The 21,243-nt window shown below is 34.7% G+C and overlaps 1 protein-coding gene across 1 annotated transcript in view; it reads right to left on the bottom strand.

Moving 5' to 3' along the window:
- LOC129943500 (5-hydroxytryptamine receptor 1-like) overlaps nt 1-21,243 on the bottom strand; it is a 605,118-nt gene that overhangs the window by 524,679 nt on the left and 59,196 nt on the right. The window contains exon 2 of the mRNA XM_056052997.1: nt 7,791-7,834. The gene's annotated coding sequence lies outside the window, so the exon portion shown is untranslated. The remainder of the gene's footprint in view (nt 1-7,790; nt 7,835-21,243) is intronic.

Here is a 21,243-nt window from a genome sequence, read left to right as displayed (position 1 = left end):
GTTGCTTTAATTTCCTTTTTTTCTTTTCGCGTTTTCTTTTGAAAACCACAAACGCACATACTCTAAATATTCAGAAAACTTAATTCAACTCACATCAGCACCATTCATCAGGATTAAACATAAACAAAAGAGAAATATTAGAAATTATAAAACCTTAATCTCAATGGGATACATTTTTTTATTTAAATAAAAAATAAAACAAGTATTAGGTCTCGATTCTTTATTTTTCAGATGACTCGATAAAAAGTCCATCTTTTCATTAAGGAAGTCATTATTACATTTGCTTTACAAATTAAAGTATTCGACTTATGACCTTTAGGGATGGTAAAGGATAAGTCTTAAGTCTTTAGTTTATATACACACCTCCTCACAAAAAAAAGTTGTGTGGGTAGAAATGTTCAATGAGTTGTAAACTGACTCAGAAACCAAGAATTTTGTCTTCAATTAAAAACAGCAGTAAATATTAAACTTTTTTACCTCATTCTAACCTTATTTTTTCTGAATGTGAATGTTAGTCAATTAGCCACAAGGACCACAATTTAGTTCAGCAAAATTGTACAATCATCAGTGTGTATAATTTTGCTGAACATTTGTTCTACCTGAAATTTGAACATTAACAAACTAAGCTTTACAAAGTTGAAAATTTCAATAAAAATATAAAATAAAGAAATCAAATAACATTGAATTTATTAATTGGGTCTTCTAAATAGAGAAGCCAACTCGTTTCAGGTCAATCCGCAAACAATCTACACTGATAATAAATATGCGATCAGTGTATTATCGCCTCTAGCCACATCAGACCATTGTGTCACATTTGCTAATTTCTCATGTCAAAAAACACGGGTTAAAGAGAAAACCCCTATGAGAAAGCCAACTGAGACGTCAATGACTCGAACGAGTCTCAATGACTTCTTCAGCAATTAAAACTGGTCACTATGCTTCCTCGATAGTGACGTGGGTTCCAGAAAAGATGTGGCAACAAACTAAATTTCTTGTGGAATGAAATAGGGTAAAATTTTACAAACCCAAACAATACTCATTCGAGATGTAAAGAGGTTAATAGGGCCAAAGATACAAGTTTCCGTATTAAAAGGCAATCCCACTGAGAAAAACCGGAATAAACAAGCTAGAAAAACCTGTATCTGGCATAAGTAGGTAGGTAGAAATGGCGATCTCAAGGCATCCATTTTGTCGCATTAAAAAAAATAAGATAAGGTCACTAATCTAATAGCGCTGCAGGATACTATGTATTTAATATAAAGGTCGTTTGGTAGAAGATCCAAAATAAGGTGTCTGTTGGGCAAGTACGCATGGCTCTTGTGGTGCCAAGGCAAGCTGTTCTCTGAACCTTCTTTAGCTTATCAATATTATAGGCTTTGCTAAGAGCAGGTCACCACACAATCGAATCATATGTTAAGATTGGACGTACTACGGCTGTGTACGTCCATAAAATCATCTTCGACTGAAGTCCCACTTTTTGCCGAAAATTTTGCTTCAGGCGTAGAAGGCAACACAGGCCTTCTTAACCCGTACTTCAATATTTAGTTTCCAGTTTAGTTTAGGGACGAGTATAACTCCCAAATATTTTGCACTGGAAGACAATGATAGGGTTTGACCGTTGAGCAACAGTTCAGTTTTACTTTGATTAACTCCTAGTCCACAATTCGTGGCCCAGCTGCTAACATTCTTCAAAGCTGACTCCGTGGTTTCACTAATCACAGAGGTGTACTTTCCTTACACCAATAGCACCAAATCACTCTCTAATTTAACGATTGTATCCATGACCAGAAGCCAAAGAAGTGGCGAAAGGACACCACCCTGGAGTGTTCCCCAACTCTAACTTGCATATTGCAGGCGTTAAATTTTTGCATGACCAGAAATAACCACCCTAAATACTGCAATGTCACAAAGTTAGTACACATTTCTGCTCATTTTGTAAAAAAAAATGTGCGTAACACTACGTCATTGTCAGTTCCGACTATCGTTTTCAATGACACTCCTGTCGTAAGCTCGATTAAGAAAGCCAACTCGCTTACAGCACAGTTTGTTGTTAATTTAATGCTACCATCGAATGACAGGATTCCTCCAGTACTTGAAAGTATAAACCATTGTATTGTACGAATTTTTCGCACTCGTTTATTTGCTAGAGTACTTAGCTAGCAAGACCACTGCGTAAGCTTTTCTATCTGTCCTACTCTACTAGTATCTTTCCGAGTTGACGGAAAACAGCATTTGTCCAGCCTGTCCCTTAAAAAGGCGAATCCTTCACACCCTCTAACTATCGTCCAATTGCACTTTGTACGTCCGTTCTTTCCAAAGTTATGGAAACGCTGATTAATTATCAATTTAAGAAATTTCTCGAAGAACGAAAGCCTTTTAATGACCGGCAGCACGGCTTTCGTAGCAATAGATCAACTGGTGATCTTATGGTTTATCTCACCGAAGAATAGAACAAAAATTTTGGATAAAGTAAGTATTTGAAAGAGTTTGGCGTTCAAGCTCTCTCATAAAAAATGCGTGCATTTGGTATTAAGGAATCTCTTTCTTGTGGGTTAGAAATTACCTTTCGTACCGTTCAATTCAAGTAGTATTGAACGGGTTCAAATCTGAAACCCACAAAATAAACGCTGGTGTGCCTTAGGGCTCCGTTTTGTCTCCGACACTCTTCCTTATTTATATACTCTCTAAATTGTTTCGCTGATGACAGTACCCTTAGTTTTTCATAATCGTTTTTAAATTTGCATCCTTGATCTTCGGATTGGGACTTATAACCGATCTTAAAACCGTGTAGAAGTTAAAGCAAAAGCGTAACCCTCCCCAAATGCCGCTATCGATGTATGATGGTAAGTGTTAGGGTTTTCTTTGACGATGCAAAAAGTGATGTGGGTATAATATACAGAGCTTTTATTCATCCAAAACTCGAGTCTTTTGGATATAATTGAAAAAAGAGCTCTAAAAGTTATAAAATATCTCTTTATCGACAGACCGACGTGACGCCACCGCGCCGCAAGGTCTCATGGCTATCATTGCTTTATTGATATTTTCACATAAAAATACTCTAGTGAAATAGGAAGTTACATTCCTCAAACAACTAAACCGTAATACACTAGACAAGTCGATGCACTGTCATGCGACTTCTTCAACATCGGTTTGGAAAGAATTGTGCAAAACTCAACCGTCAACACTAGAGGCATAATCTTCCAAAGGTCTATCCAATTACTCGGATACGCAAATGATATTGACATAATTGGAAGATCTAAGCGTATGTCAGTGGAGCGTTTTTGAGCATTGCGACGGAAGCGAAGAAGATGGGTTTAGAGAATATGCTGTCATCAAATAAGGAAGTCGTGGTTCAGCTTCCTTGTTGGACAAAACATCACCATAGACAGCTACAACTTTGAGGTAGTTGAGGACTTTGTTTACCGAGGCACCCCTATAAACTCAGAAGATGACCCCAGCGCTGAAATCAAACAAAGAATAACTCTTGCGAATCGCTGCTTCTTTGGACTTAGAAGACATTTGAGTAGAAAAGTTTTCTCTCGATCATTTTAAATTACCATCTATAAGACACTTATCTTCCCGGTTCTCTTTTATGGCGCTCAGGCCTGGACCCAGTTAAAGGAAGATGAGAGCGTCTTAAAATGCTTCGGTGGTTTTTGGTCCCTTATGCATAGATGGAGAACAGAGGAGAAGATATAACGACCAACTGTACAGTGACACTGACCTAGTTAACAGAATTAAAGTCCAACGGCGTAGATGGCTAGGTCATGTAGAGCGGATGGACATCAACGCTCCAGCCTGGAAGGTCTTCGAATGCAATCCCGAAGGACGGCGCAGTAAAGGAATACCGCGACTCAGGTGGCGCACTCATGTGGGTGAGGACCTCAACCAACTTGGCGTGCGAAACTGGAGAGAGCTAGCTAGGGACCAAGTTGGCTGGAGACCTTTGTTGGTTGAGTGCCAGGTCCGCCCCGGACTGCAGCGCTACCTTAAGTAATTAAGTAAGTGGCTTAGAAAGTTAACTTCTGAAAACACTTATGAAAACTTAGCGGTAGCTTACTAAATATAATTATAGTAATTATTTAAAGTCAATGTATCTTTGGTTCTTAAACATAATATAAAAGTCAGGAAAATTATGAGTTACTCATTTAAATGAGTCTTTTTAGATTTTGTTGTTTTATGAGTATCGGGAAACAGAGTAATGTTTTTTGTCTTATCTATATTGCAAAGATCCTAAAAACAATCTAAGCTTCGTCAGGTTCAATCCTATTATAAGAAATGATAAATTGGTAATTAATTCAGTTAAAAAGCAAATTAGAATTCCAGGATAAATTCAAAACTTTGCCTCGTTTTGTAATGAATAAAAAAGATTATACTGCGTCTATTAAAAGAAAACTTAACGAAACAAGACGATTATAAAACGTGAAATTATAACTACGTAATATTTATTTTGGTGTGATATATGACAACATTGAATTGCGTAGGACTACTTATTTGAAATGCAGTAGAAATTCAAATATATCAAAATATTGGTACATATTTCACAACAGAAAAATGTATTGTCTGAAATTCAAGACACAAGTACAGAACGATTTAAAGGAAAAAGAAGGACCGCATCTATTAATTCAGAATTCGAAAATAATAGCCTAAAGTTTGAGGTTGACGGTTTTCACTTTCCTGAAAACTAAAAAATAACCGCACAAAATATAATATTACAAACAAATTGGTTCTTTTCGGCTTAGTTATGGTAAGATTGGCTATTGTCAATTTTTTTGTTTTCCAAAAATGTAAATTAATTGTTACTTAATTTCCTCGAAAGCATTAATCACAATCGAATCAATTGCAAATTGAGTTATTTAGCCCAAAATGGCTCAATCTAATTATAAAATCCATTGTATTGTAATTCAATTTAATATTCTTGAAATTAATTTTAAAATCAATTTAAAAATCAGACAATTCAAAAAATTCCAAAACCTCAATACGCGAGTACAGTTGTTTGAAAGGTAGGTAAGTTATAGGTCTATAGGGAAGGGATAGAGTAGGAATATACTCTTGAAAAGTTTGTCAAACCTCACAATCAATGTTATATTCATCCGTAAGCCGATTTGGTTTGGTTTGCAACCACAAAATAATAATGACAGGATGATGCCGCTGACATGTCGTTCTTTATGTTATTGACAGTCCAACACACTGTGGTAGATATATTTGGAGCTATAATACAAGTACAACACATTGTACTTCTGTTTTGCAGTCAATATATTATGTACCATACATATTTTTCGTTTTTATACTCGAAAACGACATTATAATTGAATTTGAATCGATTCACTTGAATATTTATTATTATTTTGCAATCACCAAAAAGCTCTTTACAATTTCCAAACAGATCGTTAATGGACCGGAAATACATTTCCATCCATTAACTTCACAAATTCCATTTTGTCATTCTTATGGTATTTGCGTTGCGTTGGTGCTTGCTGCTGCTACTTCTGCTGCTGCTGCTGATGCTGATGCCAGCTGCAACCATTTCCGACAATAAATACAAACGTACATAACAAATTTATCAATCTACGTTACCTACAATAATGTGTACAGCACGTAAATATAGAAAAAGGTACAGGTGAATAAATGTGGTGGTATAAAATTTCATTTTTCGAAAATTATATCTCGTCATTTTTGTTCTATAAATTTTATGGGAATTGCTTTTGGAACTGTCTCACCGCAGAAATGAAATTGTCATTTATTATGTTTCCCAAATCTATACCTTTAGAGAACCAAACTATTTTAACTTCAAAATAGTGATGGACATTAAAACTTTCAAGGACTAGATGAGTAGGATGGCTTTAATTATTGCATAATTATCGAAAAATTCCACAAAAAAGTAGTGGTATTTGAGATAGCACAGAAATAGTCAAAGTCTTCTTAGCACCATTTTGACAAAGAATTAATTTTGAACCGCAATAACTTAAAAACAATTTGCGTACACGTCATAAGTACACCATTTTAATGATGCACTGATCGACAAGGTTTAGTTCCTGGCGATCGAAATGCACTTGTTTGGTGGCCTATCGGCTATCGCGTAAGGTTCTTGAGCATATCTTAATTCATGAAGTAGTTTCTAATATTGTATTGTATTTTAGTACCCGTAGCGTGATGGTTAGTGCATTGGACTCTCGGAGTCTTGGGTTCAATCCCTGCCTGTGCCACCTAAATTTTTTCACTTGTCCTGCCTCTTGCGAGGAATTGACAAATCCTCCAAGAGTAATTCTTGTCATAAAAAGTGCTTTCTCAAATCAGCCGTTCGGATTCGGTTTACAACTGTAGGTCCCTGACAACAGTACTCGCACACAGGAATGGTTGAGAGTTGTAAGTCGCTAGGCCCTGGTTCTTCATGGACTGTTGCGCCACCTAATTTATTTATTTTTTTTATTTTCTTATAATACTGCAATATTTATGCTAAAACGGTTTTTAAGAGAAAAATTGTTTGAATTTATTTATTTATATACTATTGTAATGAAACAGTCCCCTAAAGACTCTTCTACATAATAATAACAAACAAGTTTATGGTTCACAAGTTTATTTTCTGTTTTAATTTATAATTTAGTTTTTCTTACAGGGAAATATCTTAAAATGGCTTCAATAGCCGTTGGTTTCTCGAATTCGAATGCCTTCGTCTTGGTTTTTTTGTATGAAGTTGGCTGCGGTTCGGTTATTTTATATTTAAAATGAAGTTGGCAACAATTCTATAAAATAAGGTGTAGCTGCCATCTTTCAAGTGCAAACCAAGTATAATGGTCTTTTTACACTTAGTCTATTCAATTTATTATACTACAACATAAAGTTTTTTAAATACATTGCAATAATGTAAAAATGACGAAAAAGGATATTTTTTTAATTTGATAAATAGTTAAAACTAATTCCTAAACGTATTTTTCAAAACTACTTATGCGTTCAATTAAAGATTCCTAAAAACATAAGTAAAGCAAATTTCCACAAACTAATCAAAATACTAAAAAGATTTAAAATGTAGAATAATGAAAGACCAAGATTTGTACTTTGGAATATTCATAACTCATGTTTCAATTTAGCCTTGAAAACAACGTTCATAGTAGTCTTTAGCGTTTGTAAAGTACATATTTTAGAAACCTGATTTAATAGACAAAATTAAAGGTGAGATTCGAGTTCTGGACAACTTTATCCTTTAAAAAAGTTTGTGTGACGGACAAAATTATTAGTTTTTTTTTCGTTTTTTAACTTTGAAAACCAATTTAAAAAATGTTTGGAACTTTTATTAATTTTAATTTTTTTTATAATGTCGTTTTTAATACATTTAATAATTTAGTTAACATTTATCAAAAGGTAGTTATAGTGTGGAATTGTTACTGTATAAAATTTTAAAATTGTTCCGAAATTACAAAATATAGAATATCTAAAACGGGACATTTAAAATCTCCTATTTGGAAATTACTTGAGATTTTCAAGGTCTACAAAAGTTTTAAAATGCTATTAGATGATTTACAAAGTTATTGCCTGCAACTTCTAATAAGCCTAAAGTCTTATTTTTTTTCAATAACAACAAAATTAAGACAAATTTACATAAAATTATACCAAAAACTTTGTTTTATAATATAAAATCCGAATTTAAAACTTGTGCCCTTATTGCAAGCTCAAAGAAATCTCATTGAGCTACAAAAAGTAGCAAGATCTACATATGTAGAAAGGAAAGAAAGAAAGTAAACTTTATATCAGGTTAAAGATTAAAACTTCATGTTGCTAGTTTAATTTCTTACCTTATGTTGAGTTAAAGTTGGGAGTTCGTGTTTAAAAAGTTGATCTAAAACAAAAAAGAAAAAGTATTATATAATTAAAAGTATAAGAATTAACAAAATTAGTTTGTATTTGAAAGGCACATGTATGCCATTTAGTGTGGAATATGACATCATTCAAATGCCCACCTCGGCTTCTTACAGTGGCACGGACCCGAGAGCTAGAATTTTTTAATGACTCTTCCTCTTAGATCCGACTGAATTGGACCGATGTTCACCTTAAAAGCATCGATCGATTGTGGTTTATTTTCATACTTCAAGAAACCCCACAGGAAAAAGTCTAGAGGGGTCAAATTTCATAAACTTGGTGGAAATTCACACCCCTGCGAAAGATTACCTAACCCGCAAATCGTTCATGCAAAATGTCAAACGTTGCTGTGTGGCACGTAGCGCCTCGTCTTGGGGGAACCACATGCCTTCTAGATCCATATGGTTCAATTTTGCCCATAAGAAATTAGTTAACATCGTTATGCGCTCACTAACGTCGTTTTCAAAAACGTATATGGACCAATTACACCGCCAGCCTAAAATCTACACATATGGTGTCGTCTCATCCAAAAAATGCGCTTCGTCACAAAAGATGGTTTTTCGGCTAAAATTGTGTTCCTCTTCCAAACGATTTGAATCCCAGTCAGCGAACAAACGGCGTGTTCTATGGTTATGAACTTTGAGCTCCTGGGTCAGTTGGATCTTGTACGGGTGTAGGTCCAAGTCACGTAAAATGGGCGCAATGTAACGTTTGCGTTAACGAACAATCATTTTGATACTAAATTTCTATTATTTGAACGTGCTGTTCAATCGTGTAACTTGGCATGATGATTTGGCATAAACAACTGAATGATAAACAAAAGATTTGACAGATGTCACAAAAACAAAATGGCCGCCACGGTGCGCTAAAATCTACCTGCGCTAATTGAAAACCCTTTACTTCACTTCATTTAGAAATTCATTCCATTAAAATTAACAAAATGCTTCAGCATGTCACTTTTATATTTCCATAAGATTTATATGAAAAATTGGTTCTTTTCTCCTCTTGATCTAGACAGTTATGCGTTACCTTCGATTACAAAAAAGTTGAACTTTGTTAAAGAGCTTGACTTGAAGTAGTCTTGTAAAGAATGCAATCTTGCATTCATTGGATTCACCTAAAGTTAAAGACTTAAATGTTTGCAATTATTTGACCTTAAAAGGAGTTCAAAAACTTTGTTTTCAATCATTTGACTGCATTCAATTGATTGCAATCACTTGTGACTTGAGGTTTTGCATTTTAATTTAGTGGCACGAAAAATGTTATGACACCTTTTTCATAGAATTGGTAGATTTGGAGAAAATTGGTTTAAAATATTGTTGTCTAGTATATTCACAGTTAAATTCTGATTAACTTTCATTTTGAAACTTAAAAATAATGGACAAATTTAACTTGATGCAACTGAGTTATTGTACTTAAAAGCTTTTAAAAGTTTCTATTTGTTTTTTGGAGCTGCTTTTTTTAAAGGTGTAGAAACCTAAGTTGGTATATCTGTTTTAACTGGCAACCAATGTATGAGCTGTCAACTGATTCATTATATGTTTGAATTCATATTTTAATAGATTGACTGATGAACAGTGCTTCCAAGTTATTCAAATTTATTTTTTAAATCATGGTTTTGTTCGAAATTTTGTTTAGCTACCGAAAGCTTGAATTTTCGTTCGATTTAATTCTGCTGACTATTTTTTGTCGGAAAGCGTGAAGTATACTCCGATATGTCTAAAACGCAATAATGTGGATATACGGCCACAAATGTTGGAAAAACTCGTCAAAAATCGGACCCATAGATTCGTGTAAACCAACCGTGGCTGTCATATTCCAGAAATAAATTATTGCAAGAAAATTTATTATCGAATAATGTAAATTTCATGTCACTTCAAAAAATCATTTTTGTTTTATTCCATTTCAAAGTTTTAAATTTATTAAATAAACACCCTTTAAATGTATACCATTTATAAATTTAATCAACCGATAAGTAAATTAGTTTGACCGAATACAAAAATACAAATAGAATCAACATATAAAAGCAAATAAATTATCTGAACTCAAATATTGTTCTAAACTCAAAAGGGTTTATTTTCTATGAGGTTGAATTTATTTGCATTTGATGGATCAATTCTAATTGTGTTTGAGGTAAATTAAATTTATTTGTAATTCATGCAAATGAATTTTTGAAATTGCATCCAATTGGGAAAATACAAAAGAGACCAAAGTTATTAATTTTATTAATATAGTAAAATCATTTAAAGGATAACTTGTATCAAAAACAATAAAATAAAGTTATTTAAAAAAAGTGACAAAGGGCTCTTAATAATTTACATCATTCATTGTTCATTCTTTTTTGGCATGGTCATAAAAAACGAGAACAATACAAATCTATAATTCAAAGTTTTTAACAATTATAATGTGATTTAATACAAGTATTGAATAAAGAACAAAAATCCCCTGAAGAAGTAAGGAATTTTACGAATCGTTGGGTAAAAGAATGGAATATAGTTTTTTATTTATTCGCATTCCAAAAACAAAAAGACCAAAAGAGCCTAATAAAACATAATAAATTCAAAGTTTTATTGAATGCATTTTTTTTATTTTTTTTTAATACGATTTATCACGTCTTTTTCAATGGAAATTGTTGCCAATGATGTTAATCGCTTTTTAGTCATATAGATGAGAGTAAATATACTTTACTTACTTTAGGTGGCGTTGCAGTCAACCAACATGCGTCTCCAGCAAGCTCGGTCCCTAGCTATCTGTCTCCAGTTTCGCACGCCAAGTTGGTTGAGGTCCTCTCCCACTTGGGTGCGCCACCTGAGTCGCGGTCTTCCTCTACTGCGCCGTCCCTCGGGAATGGATTCGAAGACCTTCCGGGCTGGAGTGTTGATGTCCATCCGCTCTACATGACGTAGCCATCTAAGCCGTTGGACTTCAATTCTGTAACTAGGTCAGTGTCGCTGTACAGCTGTACAGCTCGTCGTTATATGCACACGGGACCAAAAATCACCCAAAGAATTTTTCTCTCGAAGCATCATAAGACACTCTCATCTTTCTTTGACAGGGTCCAGGCCTCAGCACCATAAATGAAAACCGGGATGATGAGTGTCTTATAGATGGTGATTTTAGATGCTCAAAAGAGGCAGCATATTCTTCGCTTCCGTCGCAATGCTCAAAAAACGCTCCACTGACATCACGCTTTGATCTTCCAATTATGTCAATATCATGTGCGTATCCGAGTAATTGGAGGGACCTTTGGAAGAATGTGCCTCTAGAGTTGACGTTTGAGTTTATCACAATTCCTTTCAAAACGATATTGAAGAAGTCGCATGACAGTGCATCGCCTTGTCTAAGTGGTATTTAACAGAAGTACGTCTAAAGCAAAAGTGACATTTTATTAAATTGCAATTAAAACGTGTATTCTCCATCGTCATTCTGCACAAGCGGATAAGTTTGACAGGGATGCCAAAAATAGACATTGCTCTATTGAGCTCTTCCCCAGAGATGCTGTCATACGCGGCTTTAAAATCGATAAAGAGGTGGTCTGTATCGATTTCAAGTTCCTGGGTTTTTTCCAAGTAGTGTGAATTTTTGGTCGATAGAGGACTTTCCTGGTCTAAAGCCACACTGATAAGGACCAATCAGGTTGTTGACGAATGGCTTCAGACGTTCACATAATACGGCAGAGAGGATCTTACACGCAATGTTAAGGAGACTGATGCCTCTGTAGTTGGCGCAGTTTAGAGGATCACTTTTCTTATGTATCGGACACACTATGCTGAGATTCCACTCATCGGGCATGCTTTCTTCCGACCATATTTTGCAGATGAGTTGGTGCATACTCCTAACAAAGTCATCACCTCCTGCTTTGAATAGTTCGGCAGCGATGCTGTCAGCTCCAGCAGCTTTGTTTGACTTAAGTTTAGATATAGCTATCTTCACTTCGTCAAGGTCGGGTAGGCGGAATTGTTGGTCTGCGTCGCCGAGGTTGAGTGGTTCTATCTCCCTAACAGCGGAATTCGGTTCGCCATCTCCGTTATAAAATTTGGATAAGTGATCTTTCCATATTCTCAACATAGACTGCGGTTTTACTACGATGTTTCTATGATCGTCTTTACAGGCTTCGGTTCATGGGTGGTACCTTTAGGAGGTTTTTTTCACCTTTTGGTTAAATTTAAATTTAAATCTATCTCCTCGATCGCGCGCTTTTCGTTCAGCTCTGGTCTTCATGTGCAGCGCCGTTTTGTATGCCTGTTGTTTCGCTGCGAGCGCTTGCCGGTATTCGTCGTCAAACCAGGGGTTTCGCTGTTATGCCCTTGTGAGCCTAGCACTTCAGAGGCGGCATCTCTGATGGCTGCAAGGCAATGTTGCCATTGGTTTTCAATGCTTAATGCCATCAGCATAGGACTCCTTAAGAGGTTATTCAAGACTCGATCGGAAATGGTCATGGCAGTCTCTTGCAAATGTAGCCGTCTAACGTCGAATCTTCTCACAGTACTTCCTTGTTTGCAATGTGATCAATCTGGTTGACGGTTGATTGATCAGGAGATTTCCATGTCCCATTGTGGATATTAAGATGCGTGAACTGCGTTCTAGCTACCAGAACGTCTCGCCCTGCAGCGAAATCGACTAGCCTGAATCCGTTGTCGGAGGTGGTGTCGTGCAGGCTGTATCTTCCGATTATGCCACCAAAGATGTCTTCTCTACCTAGCCTGGCATTAAAATCTCCTAAGACAATTTTAATGTCAGCTCGAAGAATATGTCTATGGTGTCTTCATCTTTCTCCTCTGTTGGGACATGCGCGCATATTAGGCTTATGTTGGCGAATTAAGCCTTGATGCGCTCACTCACACTGTTGAAACTCAAGACTTTTTGTCTGAGTCTAGTTCCAACAACAAATCCACACCCAAATAAACGCTGTATTTGTTCTCGGTAGCAGTCGCCGTAGTATATATCGCAGTCTTTTAGTTTGCGTTTGCCCGGTCCATCCCATCGCACTTCTTAGATGGCGGTAATATCTGCTCTGCAGCAGTTTACGGCTTCCTCTAATTGTTCGGCTGCACGTGGTCTGGTAAGGGACCTAATATTCCACGTACATATCCTAAGTTCGTTGTCCTTCTTCGTTTGCGTGGGTTGTCAACAGTGAATCCGTCCGTATCCGAGGCTTGTTGGTGCTTCGCAACTAAAGGTATTTCTTACGTGGCTAGGAAGTCACAACGAAAGGCACAACCCCCAACCTGGAAGGCCAGATCCCTCCAAGGAAGGGAGCCTGATAAACCGCTCCTTACAGGCCTGGGCTCCGAATATGTCGAAGAAACCCAATAAGGTGTTCACTAACTAGTTCGACCTTACTGGAACTGTAGACGCCACCGTTGATTCCATCTCGAGAATTCGTCTGCTGCCGCCTGGATAAGGAGAGGTGCCTTAGTGGAAACACCTCTCTTGCCTCTCTCGTTTGCTGCCCCAACTACTTTCCACTGGGAACCCAATCTTCAGTTGAGGTACTAGGCACCGGATGTTCACCGCGGGGTGGTGAGAGTAGGAGTTGATAGACAGAGGTGGGTTTTGGGAAAAACCTGTGTTCACTTGTGTCCCCTTGAATGCACATTTGAACACCAAGAGTAAATATGTATGTTTTAATTATTTTAAGTTTTGAAAAACTAGCTTTCCCTGAAGCAAAACTTTCAGGAAATGTTAAGAGAATCGTACAATTTGGGTACAATTGAAGCAAATGGTTTGAAGCTAAATGATTTAAAATTGAAAGCCGTAAAATTCCCCGTTTTATTGAATATATTAATTTAACTCAAGAGTTTCCTAGCTATTACATACTTTTGAACTTCGTCGTAAATTCATTCCGTTAAAATTGCTTCATGTTTCTCATAATCCTAAAACTCCACATTCTTTGAAATATCGCAAAGAAACACGAAGTTTTCGGTCAGATATTGATACTGTCCAAAACGCTTGTTAGGAGTCTTCTCAATTACGTGGTAGAAAAAATCAACTTTAAATTTAAATTTTGGATCAATTGATTGAGATTGTATAGAATTAGGTTTTGAACACCTTAAATTTGTTCCACCAATTTTTCCGCTCTAGCTGAGTGGCGCCCCAGGCTTGTTTTGCCTTAAGGCAGGTTACAGCAGGTTAAAAAATGGTAAATGTCTAAAATTTTGTATCTACCTTTCTATCTTTCAAAAACATGCAGTTTGTTTGTAAACATTCTTTTAGTAAAAATATTTCTGTTAAAAAATAAGTTCCCCATGGAAATACTCAACAATGTTGGTTAAATGGAAAAACCGTCCTAATATTTTTTTTAGGGATCTGCTTTTCTCAGTAAAAGTTTCAATATTGATAAGAATTCATAGTGTAGACGTTATAAGAACATCATTATTAATAAATTTTACAAAGTCCTAAAAGTCCCACATAAAGTAAATCAGGTTTTAACAATTTAATAATAAATACATTAATACTGATATTTTATAAAGATAAAGTTCTAAATTTAAAAAAATCTCGATCCAGTAATTCTCAGTTTATCTATGGAAAGCTATTTTAAAAATATTTAGAACTCGAACATTTCTTCACATCTTATCATGCCTCAAGAACTCGGTTTAGAATCATTTTTAAGTTCTAGGTATTTTAGATCATTGTTTGAATGGAACTGAGTTCCAAAATGTTTTTTGTTATTTCTGTAGCACCACGTAAATAGTTCTGACTCAAAATTCTGACATCTTACGAACGAAATTTTGCGTAAAAAAATGTAACAAAATTAAACATACCTGTAAGTTTTCATTGAAGCCGACATTTATTTTATTTTTTTATTTTTTCAGTCTCACTTTTTTCGAAATAAAATTGTGTTTTCGTTTGTGATTGATGTTTAAATACCAATTTTTGATCGTGCCTAATTCGTGTTGCGCTGCACATCTTTACTCGAATAAAGATTAAAAGGAATTGGTTTCGATTCGTGCAATCTACAAATTATTATTTGAAACGTGCAATTTTAATGGTAAAAAGTATTATATTGAAAGTTTTACGAAATCAAGTATCCAGTAGATTCAGCCAAAAGATTACTGTAGGGACAAAAAATGCAACATTATTGCTTAAAGTTTAATATTTTTAAATATTCAGATGCACATGGTTATGTATGTATATTTTTTTTAAATTTTGTATTATTACACATAAAATATCTTTGTGGTCTGAAATTTAATTCAAAACTTAAATGAATCTAAATATTATCCCATTTGAAGAGGTAAAATACATTTACCAAATTCTAGTTTCCTTGATCCCCAAATCTGATGACTTAATAAATCCAAGTTTTATCGTAAAGTGAGATATCAAACAGACTTTTAACGCTTACAAACTTGATAAACAAATAAGTAACAAATCAAACAAGTTCTAATTTATCAATGCAACGAGTTTTAGAGACTAGAACCTGTCAAGAAATTGGCCGTACAAACCACAATTAAACCCATAATTATCGAAACTTTTCTCCTCAAAGTCACCATTATCCCGTAGCTGAAAAAGAACATTCGAGCTGAATAGAGGTGCTGAGCTCATATGATCTAATATTAAGTGTTATGGACAAAGCTCTTTGTTAACATGAAGTTGGTGCTCATTCGGAATGTAACTTCGTGCGATTCTTAAATAATTTTCTTATAGCAAAGTTAAATCTTTAAAGGTTATTATCACTCTAAATAAATAATTCACTTTTGACCCTGACGTATAAGCAAAATCTGTTGTCACCGAAGAAAATTTAACGAATAAACGTCATGAATCATGCGACACCCAAAAACGCCCTCAACATTAACTTTATTTTTATATCATATAATCAGATCGTATGAAGTATTAATTTATATAATATTTATTTTGTCACATATACCCCAGAGGCTATATACATATACCAAACCAACTCTACTCAATCTGAAAATATTAATCAGATTAACACATGATTGCCTTACAATCATCATCAGCCTTCCTTACCCGCGCCGCCGCGTTTTGCTGATTCCTGGTGTAAATTACACTTATAAATATCACCGATAAACACTCAGCTCAGGTTTTCTGGTCATTAATCCTTGTGCGAGAATCGAATTCACAAAAACAACAAAAAATGTCCTTAATAATTCACAACTCATAATGGAACTGTGGGGACATGCCAAGCGGTGTGGTGTGGTGTGGTGTGGTGTGGTGTGGTGTGGTGTGGTGTGGTGTATCGGCCATAACAAGTTGAATAATTAATGGAAAACCGAAAAATAATATTTAAACCATAGTAATTTTTCATTATCCTTTTGATTCCTATTTTGTATACAGGATTGTCTCTACTCCATGCTTTTTCACACCAAAATTGAATATAAATTTTTAATTTGTCTCCTTTGTCCTGAAACTGAAATGCATCCACTTCAGTTGTTCTTTTCTGAATCCAAACAGGATGACTATAATTTCTGTCACTGTCACCAGAATGTATGCCTGAATTCACACAAATTATAATCAAGTCCCGATTTCATCCTTTGTGGAATGTATTTTTTATGCTCGAAATCCATAAATGTGATTTTCCCAAAATAAAAACCCTCATTTCCTCGTCTCTAAGAGAGGAGACAAGTAAAAAATCAGATGAACCCCATCAACACTTTATAAGAAAGGATAACGAAAAACAAAAAAAAAAACACTCACTTTATCGATCGATAATAAAATCCTTAAACGGTGATAAAATCGCTTTTCATTAAGAACTGCTTTGTTCGTGATTTATGTCAGTGAATAATTTATCTGGTAACAAGTCAAGATGGCATCTAGGTTAGTTTCATTATACGAGTAGACCAGAGCCAGAGGTACCTCTACTACTACATAATTTATTAATGACATTGAAAGGATATCGAGGATATTCTAGTTATAGTGGATTGGATATTGATATTGAACGTGGGATTAATAATTCTTTGTCAATGTCAAGGGATTTATAATTATCTACTATTCGTCCTCGTCGTCGTCGTAGGTTGTCGGCGTATACTCGCAGAATTGTGGTGGCCTCGATTTTAGTGTCTATTTTTATAAATTGGTAGCAGCTTTAGAATTAGGAAGTAAAATATAAAATTCAAATTCATGGACATGGACATGGACTTTGGACATTGGCAATGGTATAGTTTTAATTTTGTGTCCTTTTGATTGGTATTGGGATGAGTTCTAGTTCAAGTTTGAATTTGAGTGAGTTATATTTACACAATTTATATCTAAAGAGAGTTGATGGGTTTTAAATGAGTGGGATCAATAATATATTGTTAAATATTTAACCGTTTTAAATTCATGGTCGACAATATTTCAATAAAAGTTTTTGCATATTAAATAAGTCTTATTATAAAAATTTTAGCTTTGTAACTTAGTAAATTTATATTTCTGTTATCTGAATAATTTGTGTATTTTTTAGGGAAGAGGAATATTGGGTCATCATTTTTATTAAATTCTAATTTAAGAGTATTTGGTGAACTATATGCTCCCAAACAACATTCCAAAAAAAAGGAGATTGAGATATGACCCATACTCATAACTTCCCATTACAGCCCTTTTGTGGATTTTTCTAAAAGTTTTACAAAATATAATTAAGAACATTTTGTGTAAGATAAAAAAAAGTCCCACGATACTTGAGTCGAAAACCATTTTTGTAGGTATTAAAAAGTTGCCAATTTAATTTTTCTTAAAAGTTAAGTAAAAGTTTAATGAACAACAATATTTGGCAAGTGATGAAATAAGTACCATTTTTTTCCAGATATATTTTAGTCGAAAATCAAATCTAACCAATTTTTGGTAGGACTACTTCAATGTCTTTAATTGTTGTTAAAAATGCCTATTATTTTTCTGAATAAATAAACTTAAATGACCAAAAACGTTTTACATAGAATGCGATAGTTTTGAATTCAGAAACTTAATTTATTAAGATATTTAAATCGAAAAACAAGTTTTTATAAATTATGTGTTATATTTTTTTTATTTGCCATTTGTATTATTCTAAAAATATAAGAAAATGGCAAAAACTTTATTATTCGATGTATAACCTTTCTTTTGAAACAATATCATTTTTTCAGTTATTTTAATTTACAAAAAATGGCAAGTTCAATATATTTGCAATTAATATCAATTTGGTTAAACATCACAATGAATAATATTAAATATTGATAGAAACCGCTAGATTTGTTGGTTTAGGAGATATTTGAGCTCACTTGTTCTTAAATTGATATAATAATCAAAATTATGTTAGCGTCCTTATCAGTGTGGCTTCAAAACAGGAAGGTCCACTATCGACCAAATATTCGCACTACGGCAGATCTAGGAAAAAAGCCAGGAGCTTCAAATCGATACCCACCACCTCTTTATCGATTTCAAAGCCGGGTATGGCAGCATCTATAGGGAAGAGCTCTACAGAGCAATGTCTAGTTTTGGCATCCCTGTCAAACTTATCCGTTTGTGCAGAATGACGATGGAGAATGCACGCTGCTCTATCAAGGTCGGAAAAGATCTCACTGATGCATTTGATGTCAAAAAAGGTTTTAGACAAGGCGATGCACTGTCATGCGACTTCTTCAATATCGATCTGGAAAGAATTGTGCAAAACTCAACCGTCAACACTAGAGGCACAATCTTCCAAAGTTGCATCCAATTACTTGGATACGCAAATGATATTGATATATTTGGAAAATCGAAGCGTGATGTCAGTGGAGCGTTTTTGAACATTGCGACGGAAGCGAAGAAGATGGGTTTAGTGATCAATGAGGGCAAGACCAAGAATATTCTGCCATCAAATAAGGAAACTGAACAACGACACCTTGGACAAAACATCACCATACACTGCTATTACTTTAATATAGTTGAAGACTTTGTGTACCTAGGCACCGCTATAAACTCAGACAATTACACAAGCGCTGAAATCAAACGAAGAATAACTCTTGAAAATCGCAGCTTCTTTAGCCTTAGAAGGCAATTGAAAAGTAAAGTTTTCTGTCGAGCATCTAAAACCACCATCTATAAGACACTCATCATTCCGGTTCTCATTAATGGCGCTGAGGCCTGGATCCTGCCAATGAAAGTTAAGAGCTTCTTAGGATGCTTCGAAAGAAAAGTTCTTCAGGTGATTTTTGGTCCCGAATGCATAGATGGAGAATGGAGGAGAAATATAACGACGAACTGTACGGGCTGTACAGCGACACTGACCTATTTAGCAGAATTAAAGTCCAACGGCTTAGATGGCTATTTCATGTAGAGCGAATGGACATCAACGCTCCAGACCGGAAGGGATTCGAATCCAATCCCGAGGGACGGCGCGGCGCGGCGTAGTAGGGGAAGAACGAGACTCAGGTGGGTGAAGACCTCAACCAACTTGGCGTGCGAAACTGGAGACAGCTAGCTAGGGGCCGAGCTGGCTGGAGACGCATGTTGGTTGAGGCCCAGGTCCAGGTAAGTATGTATAGTAAAAAACACCCACTTAATATTTTTTTAAAGTCATTTCTGCATCTTTACATGTAATTATTTTTGAACAAATTATTTTAAGTTGATATCTCTACTAGTTCTTGAGATATGGCCAACAAGAAAAGTATTTTGAAACTCATTGATTTAGAAAAATATTGTTATTTTTCGACTTTTCAAGGTCACTATTGTCTAAATAAAATATTTTTAGAGAGATGTCTGTGCGTGCGCATGTACGTACGTACGAGAAGCTTTATTTCTTCGTCCATATCTTAAGAACCAGTTACCATACTAATAAAATTTTGAGAAGAATTATACTAACAAAATAATGGCACTTTGAATATTTTATAACCAAACAAATATTTTATCTCCAAAATTAATTAACGAAGAATAACTTTTTGACATCTAATAAAATTTTGAGAAAAATCGAACTGACAGTTTTTTTACAAACAAAATTAAAAACCTAAGACAAAAATATTACTTAGAGTTGGTAAAAATTGATATGCGACTTAAATATCTTCTTAAAAATTAATGATATTGGCTTTAAATAAATTTCATTTATTACAAATCCAACAGTCACTTTTTTCATAAAAATAATCAACTACAAAAAATAGCCTGCAAAATGGGTAAAAGTTGATTTTCTATTGTTGATATCTCCTGAATAAATAAAGGTATTTGTTTTTATAAGAAATACAAAGTCTCAAGAAATGCTACTAAAATTGGTTTTTGACCAAAAATTTCATTAAAAAATAGACTTTGAAATCAAACTATGTCATCAAATGCAAGTACTGTTTTAAATTTTTAGTTAATTTCTAGAAAAATTCAACTACCAACTTTAAAAAAAAAACACGAAAACCTAAAAAAGGAAAAACTGATAAGAAATTATTTTCGACTCATGGAAAATATTGACTTCAAATTATTAATCTCACATAAAATATTGGTATGAACATTTTGTGTTAAGCAAGAAAAATCGACAGACGGGATGGGAAGTTATCATCAGTGTGGGTCGCATCCCAGGTTGTTTTTGTGTTTTCCCACCAATCCATGAAGTCAAAATTAAGGAGAATGAGAAGAAAATAATTGAGCTGAATTAGATTTTGAAGGCAGTATCCGGAAGAAGTGCCCTTCTCTTGGGAGTTCATCCTTAAAACCATAAACAGCCGAAACAAATCAATCGTTGCATCGGCGTCGGCAGCAGCAGCACCATCCATAGGATCTCACTACAAATTAGAAGATTTTTCACAGCAATCCCTGGAAAATAACCCTGTACAAAAGTCAAAATGGTTGGTTTCTTGAAATTTTGTTAAAATTATACTGTATACGTAATGTTATTCCTATGAAATGCAGAAATTTAACCCCGTTTATAGCAGCTAGTAATCCTAACCGCCTAAAGGAAAGGGATACATTGGAATTACTTAATGCTCAAATAGGAAAAAATTCAATATTTCAAGAAAAATTAATGAACATTCTGTCAGAGCGTAGCCAGCAGGTACAATGTTCCGAGCCAAAGTTGTATTTGTTTTGTGCTTAATTTTGTATGTGAGTTTTATCTTTTATTGTTTAAGTTATTGAATTTGTATGTTTATTTCCTAGTTATAAAGGGTGATTTTTAGCTATTATCTTTTTGGCAAGACTGGTTTAAACAGCTGTTTCATGTTTTGTTTCCCTGTCCAACATCTTTGTCTATTATTAACAAATGAATCGCCTTACAAAGGAGCAAATCTTGCAAATTATTGAATTTTAATATCAAAATGCGTGCTCTGTTAAGAAAGTTCATCGCGCGCTTCTTCCATTTTATGGTTAGTTTAATAGACCCACTGAAGCGGCTATTGTGAATAAATTTCGCATTTAAATTGTTGGATATTAAACCACCAACACGCTTACGCAGAACTGAAGAAAATATCGCAGCTGTATCGGCTAGTGTTAATGATGACCATCAATTATCGATTCGAAGCCGTTCGC

The sequence above is a fragment of the Eupeodes corollae genome, chromosome 1 (assembly GCF_945859685.1).
Source record: "Eupeodes corollae chromosome 1, idEupCoro1.1, whole genome shotgun sequence".
NCBI lineage: Eukaryota > Metazoa > Arthropoda > Insecta > Diptera > Syrphidae > Eupeodes > Eupeodes corollae.
The sequence above is the reverse complement of the archived record's forward strand: the minus strand, read 5'-3'. Positions and strand labels throughout refer to the sequence as shown.